Genomic DNA, 9,331 nt, shown 5'->3' with positions numbered 1-9,331 from the left:
AGTTTGCTAGCTCACTTCCAATCTTGTAAGGTGATCATCCAACCTCAAGAAATCTTTGTTTCTTACAGTAGGTTATCATTCTAATACAAGGTAATAATCATATTCAAACTTTGGTTCAATTTCTATAACTATAACAATCTTATTTCAAGTGATGATCTTACTTGAACTTGTTTTCGTGTCATGATTCTGCTTCAAGAACTTCGAGCCATCCAAGGATCCATTGAAGCTAGATCCATTTTTCTCTTTTCCAGTAGGTTTATCCAAGGAAATTAAGGTAGTAATGATGTTCATAACATCATTCGATTCATACATATAAAGCTATCTTATTCGAAGGTTTAAACTTGTAATCACTAGAACATAGTTTAGTTAATTCTAAACTTGTTCGCAAACAAAAGTTAATCCTTCTAACTTGACTTTTAAAATCAACTAAACACATGTTCTATATCTATATGATATGCTAACTTAATGATTTAAAACCTGGAAACACGAAAAACACCGTAAAACCGGATTTACGCCGTCGTAGTAACACCGCGGGCTGTTTTGGGTTAGTTAATTAAAAACTATGATAAACTTTGATTTAAAAGTTGTTATTCTGAGAAAATGATTTTTATTATGAACATGAAACTATATCCAAAAATTATGGTTAAACTCAAAGTGGAAGTATGTTTTCTAAAATGGTCATCTAGACGTCGTTCTTTCGACTGAAATGACTACCTTTACAAAAACGACTTGTAACTTATTTTTCCGACTATAAACCTATACTTTTTCTGTTTAGATTCATAAAATAGAGTTCAATATGAAATCATAGCAATTTGATTCACTCAAAACGGATTTAAAATGAAGAAGTTATGGGTAAAACAAGATTGGATAATTTTTCTCATTTTAGCTACGTGAAAATTGGTAACAAATCTATTCCAACCATAACTTAATCAACTTGTATTGTATATTATGTAATCTTGAGATACCATAGACACGTATACAATGTTTCGACCTATCATGTCGACACATCTATATATATTTCGGAACAACCATAGACACTCTATATGTGAATGTTGGAGTTAGCTATACAGGGTTGAGGTTGATTCCAAAATATATATAGTTTGAGTTGTGATCAATACTGAGATACGTATACACTGGGTCGTGGATTGATTCAAGATAATATTTATCGATTTATTTCTGTACATCTAACTGTGGACAACTAGTTATAGGTTACTAACGAGGACAGCTGACTTAATAAACTTAAAACATCAAAATATATTAAAAGTGTTGTAAATATATTTTGAACATACTTTAATATATATGTATATATTGTTATAGGTTCGTGAATCAACAGTGGCCAAGTCTTACTTCCCGACGAAGTAAAAATCTGTGAAAGTGAGTTATAGTCCCACTTTTAAAATCTAATATTTTTGGGATGAGAATACATGCAGGTTTTATAAATGATTTACAAAATAGACACAAGTACGTGAAACTACATTCTATGGTTGAATTATCGAAATCGAATATGCCCCTTTTTATTAAGTCTGGTAATCTAAGAATTAGGGAACAGACACCCTAATTGACGCGAATCCTAAAGATAGATCTATTGGGCCTAACAAACCCCATCCAAAGTACCGGATGCTTTAGTACTTCGAAATTTATATCATATCCGAAGGGTGTCCCGGAATGATGGGGATATTCTTATATATGCATCTTGTTAATGTCGGTTACCAGGTGTTCACCATATGAATGATTTTTATCTCTATGTATGGGATGTGTATTTAAAAATGAAATCTTGTGGTCTATTGTTACGATTTGATATATATAGGTTAAACCTATAACTCACCAACATTTTTGTTGACGTTTAAAGCATGTTTATTCTCAGGTGAATATTAAGAGCTTCCACTGTTGCATACTAAAATAAGGACAAGATTTGGAGTCCATGTTTGTATGATATTGTGTAAAATCTGCATTCAAGAAACTGATTTCGATGTAACATATTTGTATTGTAAACCATTATGTAATGGTCGTGTGTAAACAGGATATTTTAGATTATCATTATTTGATAATCTACGTAAAGCTTTTTAAACCTTTATTTATGAAATAAAGGTTATGGTTTGTTTTAAAAATGAATGCAGTCTTTGAAAAACGTCTCATATAGAGGTCAAAACCTCGCAACGAAATCAATTAATATGGAACGTTTTTAATCAATAAGAACGGGACATTTCAGCATGTCTTCAAGCGTTTGTATCATCCTTTCACTCTGCCCATCAGTTTGTGGATGATAAGCAGTACTCATGTCTAGACGAGTTCCTAATGCTTGCTGTAATTTCTGCCAGAATCTTGAAATAAATCTGTCATCCCTATCAGAGATAATAGAGATTGGTATTCCATGTCTGGAGACGACTTCCTTCAAATACAGTCGTGCTAACTTCTCTATCTTGTCATCTTCTCTTATTGGTAGGAAGTGTGCTAATTTGGTGAGACAATCTACTATTACCCAAATAGTATCAAAACCACTTGCAGTCCTTGGCAATTTAGTGATGAAATCCATGGTAATGTTTTCCCATTTCCATTCCGGGATTTTGGGTTGTTGAAGCAGACCTGATGGTTTCTGATGCTCAGCTTTAACCTTAGAACACGTCAAACTTTCTCCTACGTATTTAGCAACATCGGCTTTCATACACGGCCACCAAAAATATTTCTTGAGATCCTTGTACATCTTCCCCGTTCCAGGATGTATTAAGTATCTGGTTTTATGAGCTTCTCTAAGTACCATTTCTCTCATATCTCCAAATTTGGTACCTAAATCCTTTCTGTCCTATACTGGGTTCCGTCTTCCCGAATATTAAGATGCTTCTCTGAGCCTTTGGGTATTTCATTCTTTAAATTTCCCTCTTTTAAAACTCCTTGTTGCGCCTCCTTTATTTGAGTAGTAAGGTTAGTGTGAATCATTATATTCATAGCTTTTACTTGAATGGGTTCTCTGTCCTTTCTGCTCAAGGCGTCGGCTACCACATTTGCCTTCCCCGGGGGATAACGAATCTCAAATCATAATCATTCAACAATTCAATCCATCTGCGCTGCCTCATATTCAGTTGTTTCTGATTAAATATGTGTTGAAGACTTTTGTGGTCGGTATATATAATACTTTTGACCCATATAAGTAGTGCCTCCAAGTCTTTAATGCAAAAACAACCACGCCTAATTCCAAATCATGCGTCGTATAATTCTGCTCGTGAATCTTCAATTGCCTAGACGCATAAGCAATTACTTTCGTTCGTTGCATTAATACACAACCGAGACCTTGCTTTGAGGCGTCACAATATATCACAAAATCATCATTCCCTTCAGGTAATGACAATATAGGTGCCGTAGTTAACTTTTTCTTCAACAATTGAAACGCTTTTTCTTGTTCATCCTTCCATTCAAATTTCCTCCCTTTATGCGTTAATGCAGTCAAGGGTTTTGCTATTTTGGAAAAATCTTGGATGAATCTCCGATAATAACCAGCTAGCCCTAAAAATGGGCGTATGTGTTTCGGAGTTTTCGGGGTTTCTCACTTTTCAACGGCTTCAATCTTTGCTGGATCCACCTGAATACCTTCTTTGTTCACTATATGATCGAGGAATTGAACTTCTTCCAACCAAAATGCACACTTTGAAAACTTAGCGTACAGTTTTTCTTTTCTTAGCAACTCTAGCACTTTTCTCAAATTTTCTTCGTGCTCTTGATCATTCTTCGAGTAAATAAGTATGTCATCGATGAAAACAATGTCAAACTTGTCAAGATATGGCCCACACACTCGGTTAATGAGGTCCATGAACACAGCTGGTGCGATAGTCAATCCAAATCGCATAACCATAAACTCGTAATAACCGTAACGCGTCCTAAAAGCAGTCTTCGGAATGTCATCCTCTTTCACCCTCATTTGGTGATATCCATAACGTAAATCGATATTCGAATAAACTGACGAGCCTTGTAGTTGATCAAATAAGTCGTCGATTCTCGGTAATGGGTAATGGTTCTTGATGGTAAGTTTGTTCAACTCTCGGTAGTTGATACACAACCTGAATGTACCATCTTTCTTCTTGACAAACAGAACAGGAGCTCTCCATGGTGATGTACTTGGTCGAATAAAACCACGCTCTAAGAGTTCCTGTAACTGACTTTGTAATTCTTTCATTTCGCTGGGTGCGAGTCTGTATGGAGCACGAGCTATTGGTGCAGCTCCTGTTACAAGGTCTATTTGAAATTCAACAGATCGATGTGGGGGTAATCCCGGTAATTCTTTTGGAAATACATCGGAAAATTCTTTTGCGACGGGAACATCACTGATGTTCTTTTCTTCAGGTTTAACTTCCTCGATGTGTGCTAGAATGACATAACAACCTTTTCTTATTAGTTTTTGTGCCTTCAAACTACTAATAAGATTTAACTTCACGTTGTTCTTTTCTCCGTACACCATTAAAGGTTTTCCTTTTTCACTCATAATGCGAATCGCATTTTTGTAACAAACGACCTCTGCTCTTACCTTCTTCAACCAATCCATGCCAATTATTACATCAAAACTCCCTAACTCGACTGGTATTAAATCAATCTTAAACGTTTCATCACCCAGTTTAATTTCTCTATCCCGACATATATTATCTGCTGAAATTAATTTACCATTTGCTAATTCGACTAAAAATTTATTATCCAAAGGCGTCAATGGGCAACTTAATTTAGCACAAAATTCTCTACTCATATAGCTTATATCCGCACCCAAATCAAATAAAACATCTACCCGTAACAAGCTCCGGGTCTTCCTGTGCTTCTGTCGCATTAATATTGAAAACTCTTCCACGGCCCTGCCCATTAGTATTCTCTTGATTCGAGCAATTTCTAATAATGTGGCCTGGTTTTCCACATTTATAACAAACAGCGTTGGTATTACTTGCACCGACACTATTCGTTCCGGCATTACTTGTTCCGACACTATTTGTTCCTTTAGTTCTGTTAAACTTTGGTCCATAGACCTCACACTTTGTCGCGCTATGACCACTTCTTTTACACCTGTTTCAAAATGTCGTACAAAACCCCTGATGATTTTCTTCACACCTATGACATGGCTGTTTTTGGTTTTTGTTGCCGTTGTTGTTATTGAGGTTGTTGTTGGGATTGTTATTGTTGTTGAAACGGTTGTTGTAGTTGTTGTTGTTGTTGTTGGGATGTTTGTTGTAGTTATTGTTAGGATTGCGGTTATTGTTGCGATTGTTGTTGCGGTTGTTGGGATAGTTGTTGCGATTGTGGTTGTAATTGTTATTGTTGTTGTACTGGTGACTCTTGTCATCGTTTTCCTCCCACTTCCTCTTGAGTTGTTTCGTGTTGGCTTCTTCGGCCGCCTGCTCTTTAATTCTTTCCTCAATCTGATTTATGAGTTTATGAGCCATTCGACTTGCCTTTTGTATGGAAGCGGACTCGTGTGAACTCACATCTTCTTGAATCCTTACTGGTAACCCTTTTACAAACGCGTCGATCTTCTCTTCTTCATCTTCAAACGCTCCCGGACACAATAGGCACAACTCTGTGAATCGTCTTTCATATATGGTAATGTCGAACCCTTGTGTTCGTAACTCTCTAAGCTCTACCTTCAGCTTATTGACTTTGTTTCTAGGACGGTACTGCTCGTTCATCAATTGCTTGAATGCCGACCACGGTAGTGCGTAAACAGCATTTTGTCCTACCTGTTCAAGATAGGTGTTCCACCACGTTAACGCAGTACATGTGAAGGTATGCGTAGCGTACTTAACTTTGTCCTCTTCAGTACACTTACTTATGGCAAACACTGATTCGACTTTCTCGGACTACCGTTTTAATCCAATTGGTCCTCGGTTCCATCAAATTCCAAAGGTTTGTAGGCAGTGAATTCTTTGTAGGAGCATCCTACACGATTTCTTGTGCCGTTAGCTGCATTGCTAGATTCAGAGTTATTGTTGGTATGTAGCGCAGTCTGTACTGCAGCTATGTTTGCAGCAAGAAAGGTACGAAATTCCTCTTCGCTCATATTCATGGTGTGTCGAGTAGTCGGTGCCATTTCCTTCAAAATAGTCAACTGAATCGAGTTAATCATACAGAATATTAAGAGTAGTTAATAGTATTTCGTAGCATAATATGAACTCATTTATAAAAGTTTTTTCTTCATATTAGCGTTTTATAAGTTTAAATTCGGGTACTACCTACCCGTTAAGTTCATACTTAGTAGCTAATATACAATTCAACTACTACAATTCCATATGAAAAACTGATTATAATAATATATCACATATAAATATTCTTCAAACTTACAATATCGCTATATTACATATAACATGAAATATAGTACACTTTGATACAGGACAGTTTTGAAGATAAATCTAGTTAATACACAAGTTGTTCAGCAAAGGAAATAAAGACACGTAATTCATAAGTCCAGAAACAAGTCATGCATTCTGGTTTTACTAAGACGACTTCCCATCCTTGGTCTTGTGGAAAATAACTGTTATGACCATTGGCTAGGCAGCATGTTGTAATGTTGTCAAAAGGACGAGGGTTTCGTAATGTCCAACAGCCCAGTAATAATCTAAAAACCTTCTTTCTCACCCCAACTACTGAATTCGCCACTTGTGGGAAGGTTTTATTTAAAAGTTGCAATCGGATGTTCTTTTTCTCACTTTGGTAAGAAGCGAACATCACTATCCCGTAAGCATAACATGCTTCTTTATGTTGCATGTTAGAAGCTCTTTCTAATTTACGAAATCCTATGTTGGGATATGTTGAGTCAAAATAGGTTCTTAACCCGTAGCGTAAAATTGCATTTGGGTTCCCCGTATTTAACGCTTTAAAGATAACACGGCGTAACTTACAGTCTCCCCAATGTGATATACCCCACCTATCAAAGGAAAGCCTTTTATAAACTAAGGCATTTCTGGAAAGTCTTTCAAATGTTTGACAAGTTAATTTTGCCATAATTAATTGTGCTGATGAATTCTGACCGACTCTAGACAAGATTTCCTCAATCATATCCTCTAGTAGATCTTCTAAAATATTCAGTTGTCTACCCTTAACATCCATTTTGTTTTTATACTGTAAAATAGAAAAGGATTAGATTCGTAAAAGATAATTAACAAACAATACAAGCAATTTTTACGTAGAACATAAAAGTACAAGCACACTACAATACATATAATACACAACATGATTACAACCCTCTAATCGGAATCACTGGTTTCTTCTTCTTCGGACTTGGTTCATTTTCCTAATTTTCTAGGAATATATGGTGTTCCTCTAATACGAGCCATCGTTTTCCACAATGGTTTAGAAAAACCTGGTGGTTTAGAGGTTCCCGGGTCATTGTTACATTTTAGGAAATACGGATGTTGCTGATACATATAAAGTTCATTGGGGTTGGAATCGGGTTTCTCTATTTTTATACCTTTTCCCTTATTATTTTCTTTCCCTTTATTAAATTGGGTCGAGGTAATTTCTATAACATCATCGGAATCCGATTCATCAAAAAATTGGTAATCTTCCTAATATTTTACTTCCTCGGCGGAAACACCATTGACCATTATTAACTTTGGTACGTTGGTTGAGGATTTTCTTTTATTTAATCGATTTACTATAGGTATCAATATTTCTTCCTCCGGAACCTCTTCTTCTTCCGGTTCCTCCTCTTCCGGTTCTTCCTCTTCCGGTTCCTCTTCTTCCGGTTCCTCTTCGGGAATTTGTGAATCTTCCCAAAATATATTCGAATCTTCATTATTATTAGGTGAATCGAAGGGAGTTGTACTAGTGGTAGACATCTATCATACAATATCAAACACATTAAGAGGTTAATATATCACATAATATTTACATGTTAATAATATATAGTTTCCAACAAAAGTGTTAAGCAATCGTTTTTAAAGAAAACACGGTCGAAGTCCAGACTCACTAATGTATCCTAACAAACTCGATAAGACACACTAATGCAAATTTCTGGTTCTCTAAGACCAACGCTCGGATACCAACTGAAATTTCCCGTTCATATTGATTATAAACGTTCCATATTAATTGATTTCGTCGTGAGGTTTTGACCTCTATATGAGACGTTTTTTAAAGACTGCATTCATTTTTAAAACAACCATAACCTTTATTTTATCTATAAAGGTTTAAAAAGCATTACGTATATTATCAAATAATGATAATCTAAAATATACCGTTTACACACGACCATTACATAATGGTTTACAATAAGAATATATTACATCAAAAATAAGTTTCTTAAATGCAGTTTTTACATAATATCATATAAGCATGGACTCTAAATCTTGTCCTTATTTTAGTATGCAACCGCGGAAGCTCTTAATAATCACCTGAGAATAAACATGTTTAAAACGTCAACAAAAATGTTGGTGAGTTATAGGTTTAACCTATATATTATCAAATCATAATAATAGACCACAAGATTTCATATTTTAATATACATCCCATACATAGAGATAAAAATCATTCATATGGTGAACACCTGGTAACCGACATTAACAAGATGCATATAAGAATATTCCCTATCATTTCGGGAAATCCTTCGAACATGATAAAAATGAATTCGAAGTACTAAAGCATCCGGTACTTTGGATGGGGTTCGTTAGGCCCAATAGATCTATCTTTAGGATTCGCGTCAATTAGTAGATCAGTTTACTAATTCTTAGGCTACCAAGCAAAAGGGGCATATTCGGCTTCGATCATTCACCCATATAATGTAGTTTCATTTACTTTTGTCTATTTCGTAAAACATTTATAAAATTGCATGTATTCTCATCCCAAAATATTAGATTTTAAAAGTGGGACTATAACTCACTTTCACAGATTTTTACTTCGTCGAGAGTAAGATATGACCACTGGTCGATTCACGAACCTATAAAAAATATATACATATATATATATCAAAGTATGTTCAAAATATATTTACAACATTTTTAATACATTTTGATGTTTTAAGTTTATTAAGTCAGTTGTCCTCGTTAGTAACCTAGAACTAGTTGTCCATAGTTAGATGTACAGAAATAAATAGATATATATTATCTTGAATCAATCCACAACTCAGTGTATACACGTCTCAGGCTAGATCATAACTCAAAGTATATATATTTTTGGAATCAACCTCAACCCTGTATAGCTAACTCAAACATTACTGCATATAGAGTGTCTATGGTTGTTCCAAATAATATATATACATGGGTCGATATGATATGTCAAAACATTTACATACGTGTCTATGGTATCCCAAGATTGCATAATATATTAAAATACATGTATAATACAATATAATTTAGCTAGGATATGATTTGTA

The sequence above is a fragment of the Rutidosis leptorrhynchoides genome, chromosome 3 (assembly GCF_046630445.1).
Source record: "Rutidosis leptorrhynchoides isolate AG116_Rl617_1_P2 chromosome 3, CSIRO_AGI_Rlap_v1, whole genome shotgun sequence".
Lineage (NCBI taxonomy): Eukaryota > Viridiplantae > Streptophyta > Magnoliopsida > Asterales > Asteraceae > Rutidosis > Rutidosis leptorrhynchoides.
This window is presented reverse-complemented; position numbering follows the sequence as displayed.